At 35.9% G+C, this 14,967-nt stretch overlaps 1 protein-coding gene and 1 non-coding gene across 4 annotated transcripts in view; both read left to right on the top strand.

The window, feature by feature from the left end:
• Positions 1-14,967, top strand: part of CNTN5 (contactin 5) — a 1,139,291-nt gene that overhangs the window by 963,359 nt on the left and 160,965 nt on the right. The window lies entirely within an intron of this gene.
• On the top strand, positions 6,058-6,160 carry LOC138385532 (U6 spliceosomal RNA). Its single transcript, XR_011233765.1, has one exon. It is a non-coding gene; the product is annotated as a U6 spliceosomal RNA (small nuclear RNA).

Genomic DNA, 14,967 nt, shown 5'->3' with positions numbered 1-14,967 from the left:
TAGTATGACTGTTGTTGACTGAGTGATGGGAAGAATGGTAGGTGATGTGGTTACAAGGATTGTAGAAGATGTAAGGTCTTACAAGTCATTGAATACTTTGTTTTCCACTGTAAGTGATATTAAAAGTTATTCAGTTGGTTGAGGGGTGGAACGTGATCTGACTTATTCTCTAAAGCATTGCTCTGATCACTGGGTAAAGAATGAGCTGGAGGAGAATAATGTAAGAGGCAGAGGGACAGTTATGATGCTATTGTATAAACTTTAAGCAAGGAATAGTGTAGCTAGGACCAGAGTGCTTGGTAATAGAGGTGATGAGGAGTGACATATTTCTAGACGTGTTTAGAAGTAGAAATGACAGGATTTTCTGATTGATTGGAATTGGAGTGTAAGAGAAAGAAAGGAGTACAAATGACTCTAGGATTTTTGACCTGAAAAATTGAAAGAACTGTAAGAATGAAATTGGTCCTTACTGATAGGAAAGTTGCAGAAACAGTAAGTTCCATTGCTTGAGGAATTTAAGCAAGAACTCTATACAAGTTGGAATATCTGAAGGCAGTTTGATATATGTGATGGGAGTAGGGGAATGCTGTCCAAGGCTAGAAATTTGGAGTCATTAGCATATAGATTATAATTAAAGCCATGAGAATGGATTAACTCTCCATGGAATTAGTGTTAGTGGGAAAGAGTTTGTAGAAGTAGCACACTCCAAAATTTGTAGGCCTTAGAAATAAAAAAGAATCAGCAAAAGAAACTGACTAGACACAGTCTCTTAGGTAGAAGAAAAAAACAGAAGTTAAGAAAGAATTTCAAAGAGAAGAAAAGGATCCCCTGTGTCAACTGATACTGACATGTCATGTAAGGTAAGTACAGAGACTTGACCATAAAATTCTAGTTGTATTAAATTCAATGGTAATCTTGACAGAAGCAGTTTGCAGTAAGTGTCAGGGACAAAAGTCTTATTGGAGAAGTTTCAAGAAAGAATGGTAGAATATTTAGAGAAAGCAAGTAACGGACTTTCTTTTTCAAGGAGTTTTGAATCTACAAAGAACTCTAACAAATCAGCAAGGTAAAATGAAATAACCCCATCAAAAAGTGAGCACAAGACATGAACAGATTTTTTCAAAAGAAGATAGACAAATGGCCAGAAAATATGAAAAAATGCTCAGTATCACTAACTGTCATTGAAATATGAATTAAAATCACAATGAGATAGTACCTTACCCCTGTCAGAATGGCCATTATTTATAAGTAAAAAAAAAAAAAAAAAAAGATATCGGTGTAGATGCAGTGAAAAGGGAATGCTTATACAACAACTGCTGATGGGACTGTAATTAGTACAACCTCTATGGAAAACAGTATGCAGATTCCTCAAAGAACTAAACAGAGACCTACCATTTGATCCAGCAATCCCACTGCCAGGTATCTAACCAAAGGAAAAAAAGTCATCATATCAAAAAGACACCAAAAGACACCTGCAACCAAATGTTTATTGCAGCACAATTCACAATTGCAAAGATATGGAATCAACTTAAGTCCCTATCAACTGATGAGTGGATAAAGAAAATGTGATATATACATACACACACACACACACACACCCCATAAAAAGGAATGAAGTAATAATATCTTTTGCAGAAACTTGTATGGACCTGGAGACCATTATTCTCAGTAAGTATCTCAATAATGAAAAAATAAATACCACATGTTCTCACTTACAAGTGGGAGCTAAATGAAGGTATATAAGGTCATAAAACAGTATAATAGGCATTGAAAACTAAGAAGAGAGGAGGGTAGGAGATGGGTGAGAGAGAAAAAATCACCTATAGGGTACAATGTACACTATTGTGGTGATGGGTACACTAAAAGGCCTGACTTCAGCATGATACAATTCATCCATGTAACAAAAAACACTTGTATCCTCCAAATCTATTGAAAAAAATTTTAAAGGCAATACAGAGAGCTATATGGGGGTTAGAGTTCAAAAAATAAGGAGAGCCTAGGTGTCTTTCAATTATTGTAGTGACTAAAGGAAAAGAGAAAGAGGGCAAAATGAGATTAGCCCAATCCTGACTGTTCAAAGGCAGAAAGCAGTGGTGAGACTGCTTGTTTTGGAGGCAGAGAGGGTTAGGGTGCCTTTTGAGGAACATGTAGAGATCTAGGGCTTCTTCTTGACGTCTGTTTCATTCCCAGCAGAGGGGCAATCCTACTCAGAGGATAAGGATTTTCTTTTTACCCCTGTCAATAGTGGCTTACAGAGGGAAAGGTATTTAGCAGAGAGGGTCTCAGATGTAACTACTCACCTCTGTTTATCCCTTAAGATATTTTGTTATAATTTTGTACCAGTCTTCTCAGAGTGCAAACATCTTGAAAAGCAAGGCATATGATATTAATTTTATATCCCCAGTGCCTGTCAAGGTGTTCTCAAAATCAATATTTATTATGCAAATGAATAAAATAGTGTAAGGAATGCCAACCTGACAGTGTTATTTAAATGATTTAAATAGTATATGTGTTATTTATGGTAAGTTGAAAGTTGTTGTATACTATGATGGGTAATTTTAGGTGTCAACTTGACTGGATTAAGGGAAATCTAGATAGCTGGCAAAACATTATTTCTGGGTGTGCTTTCAAGGGTATTTCTGGAGGACACTGGTGTGTGAGTGGGTGGACTGAATGGGAAAAATCTGCCCTCAGTGTGGGCGGACACCTTTCAATTGGCTCGCTCTCTTTCTCCTGGAGCTGGGACACCCCTCTCCTTCCCTTGGATATCAGAACTCCAGGCTCTCTGGCCTTTGAACTCCAGAACTTGTACCAGCAGAGCCTCTCACCCCCACCTTCGGCAAGTTCTCGGACCTTCACCCTCAGGCTGAGAATTACACCATCAGCTTGCCTGATTCTGAGGCTTTCAGACTAGAACTAAACCTCATTACTGGCTTCCCTGGGTCTCCAGTTTGCAGACAGCCTATCTTTCTTGCTAGCCTCTGTAATGGCATGAGCCAATCCCTCTAATATATATATATATATATATATATATATATATATATATATAATCTCCTCTTGCTTCTATCTCTCTGGAGAACCCTGACTAATACTTTTATAGATTGAACATCTCTGATCCCAATATCCAAAATCCAAAATATTTTGAGCTCCAGCATGATACCACAAGTGAAAAATTGCACACCTGATCCCACAGTCACAATTTTGACTGTGGGTGACAGTCAAAACACAGGTGCACAACACAGAATTTATTCAGCGTCCCCAAGGGGGTTATCGTACAGTGTAACTTTTAATCAAAACACAGCGTTGTAGGTGGAAACTGAAAGTCTGCCATTGTTTGTTGCTGTTGTTGAACAGCTGAAAACAGGTACTTTTATGATGCTACCATGCTGTTTAGTAACCCTGAACACATTACTTTTTCACTGTATTAATGGTATGTCATATTTTTTAATATAAAGTGCTTATGTGTGAATATGTATAAGAAAATGATTGCTTATCAGTAGCATATAAATTTAGACTCAGAAATGGTGGTGAAGCCAAACAACCACAGATTGTCCACATGGGTGGCTGAAATATTGACACCTTTGCTTTCTGGTGGTTCAGTGTACACAAACTTTATTTCCTGCACAAAATTATTAAAGAACTTATATAAAATTACCTACAGGCTATGTATATAAGGCATATATGAAACATAAATGAATTTTATATTTAGACTTGGTCCTCTCCATAAGATATCTCACTATTTTATGCAAAATTCCAAAATCTGAAAAAATTCAGAATCTGAACCCTTCGGTTCCAAAGCATTTTAGATAAGGGATACTCAACCTGAACATACACTATAATGTGTGTGAATGATTTCAAACTAGTTGTATGTTTTTCCTAGTTATGTTTGAAAATGTGTCTGTAACATTGAGCTACATTTCCTTGACAACATCTGTGTTATTATCTTAGTGTTAAATGTATTTGGTGAGTATTCTAATTATTAAAGCCAGTTTGAGCCTGAAAACTCTAAATGCCAGTGCCTGGGTAGGAGGTAGGGTCTTCTTCCAACCAACTTTAGCCATTGACAAACATGAACTAAACATAGAAAAATGGAACTCACAGGATAAAGTCTATTTATACAAGGAAAAGGACCAAATCTCTTTCTCTTGGATCAAATTTTAAAGACTCCATCTGTACAGGTTTGCAGTCACTCCTGAATAGAATAATAATGTACAGCTGGACCAGTTATGGGAACAAGAGCAGGGGATTTCAAGAGAGGAGGAAGGTGATGTTCATAAACCCTGGAGTTCAAGCTATATTTTTCTACACTAGACTGTTTGGGATATAGCACCGACTCTTTTTATGTATTTCCCTTTTGTATTTTTTTCTAAACGTCTGAGCTTGTCTTTACTGTGGCAACAAGAGTTAGGGGAAGTCAGATTTGTCAATGCTTTCAAGGGAAAAGGACCCAATGAAGTCAGAGTGATGCTAGCAAAAGCATTAGTAGAGAGAAACATGGTATAATTTGAGCTTATTTTCCTCCTCAAGACATGATCTCAATCTGTAAATAGTCCAAAGATTGTTTGTTTTTTTATTTTTCTTTTATTTTTCTTTTTATTTATTTTTTATTTCTTTTATTTCAGCATATTATGGGGGTACAAACGTTTAGATTACATATATTGCCTTTGCCCCTGCCCCTGAGTCAGAGTTTCAAGCATGTCCATCCCCCAGATGGTGCGCACAGCACCCATTAGGTGTGAATATACCCAACCCCCCCACCACCTGCGAAACACCTGATGAATGTTACTCCTATACGTGCACACAAGTGTTGATCAGTTAATACCATTTGATGGTGAATACATGAGGTGCTTGTTTTTCCATTCTTGGGATACTTCACTTAGTAGAATGGGCTCTAGCTCTATCCAGGATAATACAAGAGGTGCTATATCACCATTGTTTCTTATAGCTGAGTAGTACTCCATAGTATACATATACCACATATTATTAATCCACTCATGTATTGATGGGCACTTGGGTTGTTTCCACATCTTTGCAATTGTGAATTGTGCTGCTATAAACATTCAAGTGCAGATGTCTTTTTTATAGAATGTCTCTTTTTCCTTTGGGTAGATGCCCAGCAATGGGATTGCTGGATCAAATGGTAGTTCTACTCTTAGCTCTTTAAGGTATCTCCATATGACTTTCCACACAGGTTGTACTAGTTTGCAGTCCCACCAGCAGTGTATGAGTGTTCCTATCTCTCCGCATTTATGCCAACATTTATTGTTTGGGGACTTATTAATAAAAGCCATTCTCACTGGAATTAAGTGATAGCTCATTGTGGTTTTGATTTGTATTTCCCTGATGATTAGAAATGTTGAGCATTTTTTCATGTTTGTTGGCCATTAGTTTGTCCTCTTTTGAAAAGTTTCTGTTCATGTCCTTTGCCTACTTTTTAATGGGGTTTTTGTATTTTTTCTTGCTAATTTTCCTGAGTTCTATATAGATTCTAGTTAACAGCCCTTTACCGGATGTGTAGCATGCGAATATTTTCTTCCATTCTGTAGGTTTTCTGTTTCCTTTTGTGATAGTTTTCTTGGCTGTGCAGAAGCTTTGTGATTTGATCAGGTCCCATTTATTTATTTTTATTGTTGCTGTGATCACCTTTGAGGTCTTCTTCATAAATTCTTTCCCTAGGCCAATGTCTGTAAGAGTTTTTTCAACATTTTCTTGTAAAGGTTTTTATTATCAAGCCAATTCTCATTTTCATGCTTACCTTGTGTATTTTTGGTTTTATCTTGCCAAGGAAGATGGCATTTCCTTACATCATTCTCTGTATGATTCTTTACAACAATTTCTTCTAATATTTAAAAACAACATTAATTCTAAATGACCAATTCAAGCTCAATCATAAATACCAAATTTTATTAAAATTCAATATTTTAACATCTTAGATCAGTGTTTCATAAACCCATTGTATAGATATGTGTTCTTAGAAAACAGATGAATTTTGTGGTGAAACAAGTTTTAAAACACGAAACAAGTTTTAAAACACTAGGTTAGACAGTTAAACAGTTCTTGCTTCAGTAGCACATATACTAAAATTGGAATGATACAGAGAATATTAGCATGGCCCCTGCGCAAGGATGACACACAAATTCGTGAAGCATTCCATAAAAAAAAGAAAAAGAAAAAAAGACAGTTAAACAGACATTATATTAGAACTTCTTAGAGCATTTAATATATGTATTTACTCTATGGCTCTCAAAAGGAGATATAGCATGAGTTTCTAATATTTATTTAATCTCAGAAATTCCTTCCTTGGAATACCTGTTACCAACCTAGATGTCATCCACAAAATATAATTGGGAAATGCTAATCTGGGTGTTCGTATTATGTTTTTCTTCCTTTAGCCTATTGTAGTGAGAAATTATAGAGACATCTTATTCTTATATTTCACAGTAAAGCTCTCTACCTGGTTATGATGTTAAAAAATTTGATTATTCTTCAGAACTCAATTTGCTACTTTCTCTCCCTCTTTCTCTCTTTTTCTTCCTTCCTTTCTTTCTTTCTTTCTCTTTTTCCTTTTCTTTCTTCTGTGTGTCTTCCTCCCTCCCTCCCTTTCTTCCTTTCTTCCTTCCTTCCTTTCTTGTTTTGTCTCTTTGTTTCATTTCCCTGTCACCTATCTATCTTGAGATTAGTCCGTACCTTCCTTTTTCATTCTGTTTTTGTCAAGTGTCAAGCTTATGCTGCCAATTTTACATTATAAATTGGAGAACCTCCCATTGGTGTCATCATCTTTAAATTCTTTTTTTTTTTAACCTACATTTAATTGGTCTTTTGACACTACTAACTACCTGTGGGATTATGGGAGAATAACAACTTCTTATGTCTCACTTTTGACATATGTGAAAACGCGGATAATAGTAACTACTTCATAGAGTTCTTATAAAGAGTAAATAGAATTATGCCTGTAAAGCATTTAGCAAATAATCTGGCACTGAACACCTAATAAATACGAGCTACTGTCATTGTTACCATTCAGGATAGCATGAAGCTGGTTTCTGCCACCGGTCACCAATCACACATGTCCTCATTGGGAAGAGTTGTGTTCTTGGCGGGCACTGATATGGAATTTTCAGACTTCTGGTCCATTTACTCTTTGACCACTAATCTCTTGGCTCAGGGAATGCTGACGGGTTTAAATTTCTGAAGAGTAACTTTTATCCCAGGAGGTGTTTATGCTACACATACACAACATGTGTGAACTCACAGTTTGTATTTAGTTGGAAAGTGTGACTTGACAGGAACCTCCAGAGAGTCATCATTACCTAATAGGTTTCCTTAATGACCAGTCAATTAAGAACTTGTATTTGCAAAGTGCTTTGCCATCATTGTTTTTCTTTCAATTCTCTGAGTCATTACTATCATCTTACTGATGAAACAGAGATACAGGTAGGCTTATTGACTTGCTTTTGGCTACATAGCCTGAAATTCCAGGCACTCTTGGGATTTGGGTCTCAAAAATCCTGCAATTCTAACCAAACAGGGTTAATCTCTCTCAATAGACACACTCAAGAGACAGGGGACTAAAATGTAGTCTGATCACAAACCATGAGAGAGGCCTTAAGGACTTTTGGTCTATAAAGCAGTTCTGTGATTGTCCCCAAATCACTCCATTAATAGCCTTTCTCTAACAGTAATGATTTGCTCATTAAATTATCGGCCACTACCAGAATCAGATATCACAGAATAGAAAAGTTTTATTTTAACACATGAGATATTTCTGCATGAGCAATACAAGAACTAATCCTTGAGTAAAAAGCAAGACGTTTCCTTTAGCTTCTCTGTAAACATAGTAAATACAGCTGTATAGATAAAAACACAGATTTTTTGTAGCCTGCAAAGGGGATTTTTGGGTTTTTTTATGTGAAGAAAATAGCTATCAATAATAGTTAAAGGTTTTTATTTCAGGGCTTGATTAATGATGACTCTACTACAACTTTTCTCATTTAAATACCTTTCATTAAATACTGGAATAAAAGAGCCTCAAATGTAAACAGTGACTGTATCTGGATGGTAGAATAATATAAGATCTTTATTTTCTTCTTTGAGCATTTTTACAATTTCCATATATATTATAATGAATAGCTATTACTTTTATATTTTGTAATCAGGAATACATATACAAAATTTAAATACTCTTTATGTTTTCATAACACTGGATCTATTATTTTTATTATAAAGGAAGGCTGAGACTATAAATATAGAAACAGTCTGTTAGCTTTTCTTAAGAAACATTGTCTCATTATTTCAAGTTTTGTTCTTTACTCTTGGATCTCAGCTTTTTAGTGACAAATGAAATAAGAATTATGTCAGTTTGTAGCAAATTTTGCAGTTCAAAATAAGAATTCCACAGAAAGTGTAATTACTACCCTTAGTAAGTAGATCATATTCAATGTTGAAAATATCATGATATAGTTAGAAAGACTTTTCTGTTTGGCCGTTTTATATGTAAGATAAATTCATTTTTTCCTAATATATTTTTTACCTATCAGCTAATAGAATAGGATATAAATGATTAGGCAAGGCAAGTTTTAAATGTTATGAACAATATATGCACATGTTTAAGTGTACATATTAACAGAAATTTATTGTGCCAGCTCTGTGTAAGATATTACACTAAGCAATGCAAATTAAATATAAGATACAGTCTCCATCTTCATCATTGCCTATAATCTAGGTCTTCTTCATCTTTTGCCTAGGCTATTTCAGTAACTTCCTAAAGGATCTCTCTGCTAGCATACTACTGTGTTTCACATCTAAATGTGATCATGTCTTTAAAATTCTCCTCATCCCTCCCTCTTTAAAGGATAAAGTCCAAACTCTTTAGCATGGCAAACCAGATCCTCTCTGATCTGACCCCATCTTTTCTTCACCTTCTGCCAGCCCATCTCAGAATTAACTCTCCAGTGAGGCAGGACTACTAGAGCTCCTTCAGACTTCAGGCAGCATCCCATCTCTATGTAGCTGGCTTATACTGTTTCTTCTGCCTCGAATGCCATACATGCCTTGAATGCCATACAGACTCATGAAGAAAAGGGATGAGCACTTTCATCTGGGCTTTTTTCTCTCCCCTCCTCAGAGGAAGAGTGGTTCATCTGATTCGTAAGACCAGGGAGAGCCAGACATGCACTGAGTTAATATGTCAAAGGTCACTCTTCATACATGACTTCTCATGTCTCATGGTAACTTGCCTCAGTTCTGTACCATCAGGTGGAGGGAGTTGGAGATCTAAGTCCTGCCCCTGTAATTTAAACCTGAATCTACCGGTCTTGTAATTCTGCCTCCAACTGGGTCAGTTCTTCTTGGAAGCCCTGCTTTGTACTTACATCTCCACAATATTCTCCAATCCAACTCTGCTGGGGATCCTTGCATTTTTTTTAAAAAAGGAAAATAAATTATACATACATGTATATGTGTGTATAGACAGATGACAGATCAATCCCTTTCCTTCTATTCTTTGTCTTCATACCATTCATATGAGCCACAGTAAGGAAAATAGCTGAATAATAGGATTTAGGTGCAAAACCCCACCCTGAACTTATGAAATCCTGTCATTCTCCAGGCACTGTTGTTAATTTCAATTCATGGTGAGAGATAGGAAGTCCCGCCATGATTACAATCAAGCTTTCTAGAAATAAAGCTGATTGCTCACACTTAGGTTCTCCTTAGGCTCCTAGTGTACATTTCTCAATTACTTAATGCTGGAGGGAAGGAGGTTTATGTTTGGACTCCAAAAATCTTCAATAGCATTTTGATCAATTTTCTATAAATAAAGCATTTCCAAATTATAATTTTTTAAAACCTTCATCTCATTCATTCTCCTTTCATCTTGAAGGTTTAGCCAATATTTAGCCAATTTTTAATTTATTCATAGGCTCTGGCATTTCTGCTTTTATTAATACCTTATCCATAAACTCATGATTTTTTTTTTATTGCAACTCTTGTCCTTTTGTTTTTAATAAAACTCTGCACACTATATCCTTGCAGCTTTCAGAGACCTGCCTAGGTCTCTGAAAACCAAGCTTTCTTACATAGTTGTTTGGTCTTGTACACATTATTTAATGTCTCTGAGCGCCTCAAACATCAATAAAAAGATAATACAACTCAAGAGTTGCTCTGAGGGCTGAATGCCACAGTCTCACATCTAGTCTTATGCTGGACGCATATACTGTGAACACTTTGTAGTTTAACTTGTGTTTAAACCTGAGAGACAAACAGCAATAACCTCTTTCTCTTTTCCCTGCCTTTCCAAACTTTAACTAATATATCCTTTTCAAGGACAGTGTGCAGGGTACTCCCTGATAAAAGCAAAGTTTACGTCCTTCAAACAGGAGTGACTGAGACCAGCTGACTTCTTTTAACCTTAAGTGTTTGTGTGAGTCATTTTTGGCACTGCTATCCCTGCCAGCCTCTTGGTGTTTTGGCTTGATGTGCCATCTGCATGATGCATGGGGCCCCCAGGCCAGCCAGGAGCAGGACCCCTGAGAAATTTAGAAAATTATGGGTCAGATCTCTCTGACGCATGTATGAGTAATAGAGGCCAGGCACTCTTGTAGTTTATAGAGAGTAGTCTCTTATTTTATAGTGTAAATCTGTATTTATTTTTTTGATTGTAGTGCCTTTTTATTTAGTAATAAATTTTTTGGCAACAATGAGCTAACAAAAGAAAACTCAAAGTGAATGTTTAATGAAAAATTAAGTACTAAACTTAAGTTTCTTAAGAAAGTTGATGATGAACATATAAATAGTACAAAATATTTGTTCATATTTACCAGGAGGGCTGCTGAACACCCAAAAACCAGGAGACAGAAATTCACTGGTGAAACATCAGCATCAATTCTAAAGTTAGTAGATTTTAGGAAGATTGTGTCCAAAAATGACAATTTAACACGTGAAGCTGCTGACTGTTCATTTACATATTAATGATGTGAAGTCAACATATTAATGATGTGAAACATCACTTTTCTTTAGATAAATGTCTATTCTTCTAATTTCATTCATTTTCTATTCCAAGTTTTCTTAAGAAAGTACAAAATATTAAACAATAGCTGTTGATATGTTGCCTCCCTTAGCAGCAGCAGACCTTGCAAATAGTTCAATGATGCCAGTTTTTATAACAATGTGGTAAAAATTTAATATCAACTAAGTTTATTTACATAATCAGGCAATAACTTTCATCCAAATCATGGAATAAGGTATAGATCTTTGTGATTCATTCTGTTGAAGATGAAATATCTGGTATTATTGTGACTCTATTGCAAATTCAGTTTAATATTTTAAAAACTGAAGGTAAAATTTTTGCTTTTGAAATTAGATTTATTGAATTATCATTTTGAAATAATAAAGCATACATTTTGGTGTTACACAATGTCAGGGCACAAACAATATTCTCTATAAATTAGAAATACTATGGGGTAGAATGTATGTAAGGCATATAATATTTAGACTTTACCCAAACACATTGTGATGTCCTACTAACATAAACAGAAGAAAATACTTAGAGAAAAAATAGCATTGTAAAAATATTTAGTGTCAAATATTTATACATTTTAATATAAACCATCCCCTCTAGTAGAATAGAAGACCTCTTCCATTTAGCAAAATGTACTTTGAACATATCAGGTACCTTAGCACATGTAGAGAGAGTATTTTCTCAATTAAATATATTATGGTCTACAGAAAAAGGTCAATTTAAGATGCCTAGCATTGAAAAAAAATGCATTCTTCGGAAAAATACAAGTGGTGAGGAATTAGACACATGTATATCTAAGAAACTGAGTAACATGATGAGTGTGATGCGCACTGTCTGGGGAATGGACACGCCTGAAGCTCTGATTCAGGGGGATGGGGGGGCCGCATGGGCAATATACGTAACCTGAACATTTGTACCCCCATAATAAGCTGAAATAATAAAAAAAAAAAAGACAAGGGAAGTCTCCTTGAAAGATAAAAGAGCCAAAATTGGGCTACACTGAAGAAAAAAAAAAGAAACTGAGTAAAGTACGTAGAATTATTTTGTTTGTGTTGTTTTTAAATTTCCATAAAATCAACATGAATATTTTTAACATTTTTAAATGTACATAGTCATATACTATGTTCAATTTTTGAAGTATTTTTATTTTTGAAAATGGCTTTCAAATGGAATGATTTTATAGGTCCACCAATGTAATAAAACCAATTTGTCAGTCAATCCATAAATATTTCAAAAATTCTATAATTTTAATTATTTTTTGTGCCTTTCTTCTTTCTCAAAACTTTTCCAATTTGGATTATAAGCTATATGGTCAGTCCTCATACACATGGAATACTCAGAAAATCAGCAGAATGTGATCAACACAAGCAGAAGTACAACTGACAAAAAAAGACCTTAGTTCCCTAGCTGCACTTGGCTAAGGCTTTTCACATATTCTTTGTGAGGAAAAATGAGACATTAATAATAGAATTGCATTGTTGTAGTTTGAATGTGTCTCCCCAAAATTCATATGTTGAAAGCTTAACTCTTAAAGTGATGGCATTTGAAGATAAGGTCTTTGGGAGGTGATTAGGTTTAGATGAGGATAGGGACCCCATGAAGGAATTATAAGAAGAGGAAGAGAGACCAGAGCTTTCTGTGTGCAGACATAGTGAGTTGGTGGCCATGTGCAAGCCAGAAAGAGGGCCACGACCGGGAACTGAATTTGCTGGCACCTTAATCTAGGACTTCCCAGCCTCTAGAACCATGAAAAATAATGTCTGTTGTTTAAGCCACTCAGTGTATGGTATTTTGTTATAGCAGCCAGAGCTGACTATGATGTGCATATTATAATGAATTTAGTTGTATGTAATTTTACTTGTATACAGAAATGTACATTACACTCATTCTACAGTGTAAATGGAGTTCTTTGTATATATTTTACACATATTGGTGTTCTAGGCACTGTCTTTGGCACTGGGAAAACAGCAGTGTTCAAGAGACAAAAAATTTTATCTTTGTTGAGTTTGCATTTTAATATGTGTGTGAAGAGGTAGGGGGAAGGAGACAGTCACCAAAACAAAATTATATAGTAAGCACATTTATTATAAGAAGTGTTAAAGAAAAAGGATAAAATGGGGATGGGATTGGGAAACGTGAGTAGAAAGGATCATGTATTTAGACAGAATGGTCAAGGAAGGTGTCACTGAGAAGGTGACAATTTAGCAAAGATTTGAAGGAGATAGGGAGGGAGCCATGCATCTGTCTGGGAGAAGAGGGATGCAGCCGAAGAAACAAATACAAAGGTCCTAAGGCAGAACGCACTGTACTTGAAGAACATGAAAGGGCAGGGCAGCTGGAGTGCAGTGAGTGAGGCATGAAGAAGAAGAGTTGAGTCCAGAGCTGGTCCTGGAGGCCATATCAAGTAGGCTCAAGGACTCAGGTTTTACTCTGAGTGAGAAGGGAAGCCATTGCAAGGCCTTAAGCAGAGAAGGGATCTTATTTTCACTCTAACTGTATAGACTGAAGGGAAAAAGGGCAGCAACAGGATGATCAAGCAGGACGCTATTGTAGGAATCAAATGATTATGGTGATTTGTCCAGGTGGTAGCAACAGAGGTAAAGACAAGTAATCAGATTCCATATTTATTTTAAATGTATAGCAAGCAGGATTTTCTCAGGAATTTTATGTGAGATAAAAGGGAAGAAAGGAGTTCACTCCCGCTTTAGCTGTGAAAGCAGAAGAATGCCCTTTTACTGAATTGGGTAAGAGAGAAAGAGGCTTTGGAAAGAATCAAGAGCTCAGTTGTACACATGTCCATTAGACATCCCAGTGGAGAGGTCCAGTAGATAGTTGGACATATGAGACTAGACTTTAGAGGAGAGGTTTGGTCTGGACATACAAATTTGGGATTTATCTGTAAATAGATTATCTTTAAAACAATTGGTCCTAGGTGAGATTATGCAAAGAGATTATATATAGAAAAGAGAAATACAAGTACAGAGAACAGGAGAATTCAAATATTTCGAGTTCAGGAAGATGAGGAAGAAGCTGTCAAGGGGGCTGAGGAGAGGCAGCTAAAGATGTAGGAAGAAAACCAAGAATGTGTTCTGCCCTGGAAGCAAAGCGAAGGAAGTGTTTCAAACAGCAGGGGGTAATCACGTGATCAAATATTGCTGCCAGAGGAAGTAGGATGAGAAAGGAAAATTGCACATTGGATTTAATAACATGCCATTTATTAGTGACCTTGCCAGCAGCAGTTTCAGTGGCATAGTTGGAGGAAAGATTTATTTTAATGAGTTTAAGAGAATGGGAAGAAAGAAATAGGAGATGGAAAGTATAGAAAATGAAATTTGAGGAGTTTTGCTACAAAAGGAGGCAGAAAAATAGGAACAGTTACAAAAGGAATAATTGGAATTGAGAGGTTTTTTTTTCATGTTTTATGAGATAAAATATGTTTATAGACTGATGAGAAAGAACCAGTAGAGAGGAGAAAACTGGTAACGTAAGAGAGAAACATATTGCCAGAGTAATGTCCTTGAGTTGCTGAGAGAGGATAAAATGACGGGACAGACTCTATGCTCTTTACTAGGAACAGGGACAATTCAGTCATAGTAACGGGGAGGAAGGCAGACCTTAGGATCCTTAAGGAAGAGAATAATAAGAAATAAGAAGCAAGTTCATCATGTTAGAGTGAGTCTGGGGAATGAGGTTTGGGAACTTCGAAAAGTTTGAAATAATCATTTGGAAACGTAGGAATCCGACAGCTTTAAGAAAGGCCCATTTAAGATGAAGGATTGCAAATTTAAGGTGTCGCTGGTCAACAGGTATGTGTGTTTTACCCCAACTATATTCAATTTGGTGAGCAAAGGTAAAGATTGCTGGTTAATTGGATTTAACTAGAAATGAAATTTCTGTGTGGCGTATAATTAAATGAGAAAAGCTCAAGGATGTGTTCAGAAATAAGTGAT

The sequence above is a fragment of the Eulemur rufifrons genome, chromosome 6 (assembly GCF_041146395.1).
Source record: "Eulemur rufifrons isolate Redbay chromosome 6, OSU_ERuf_1, whole genome shotgun sequence".
NCBI classification, from domain to species: Eukaryota; Metazoa; Chordata; class Mammalia; order Primates; family Lemuridae; genus Eulemur; species Eulemur rufifrons.
This window is presented reverse-complemented; position numbering and strand designations above follow the sequence as displayed.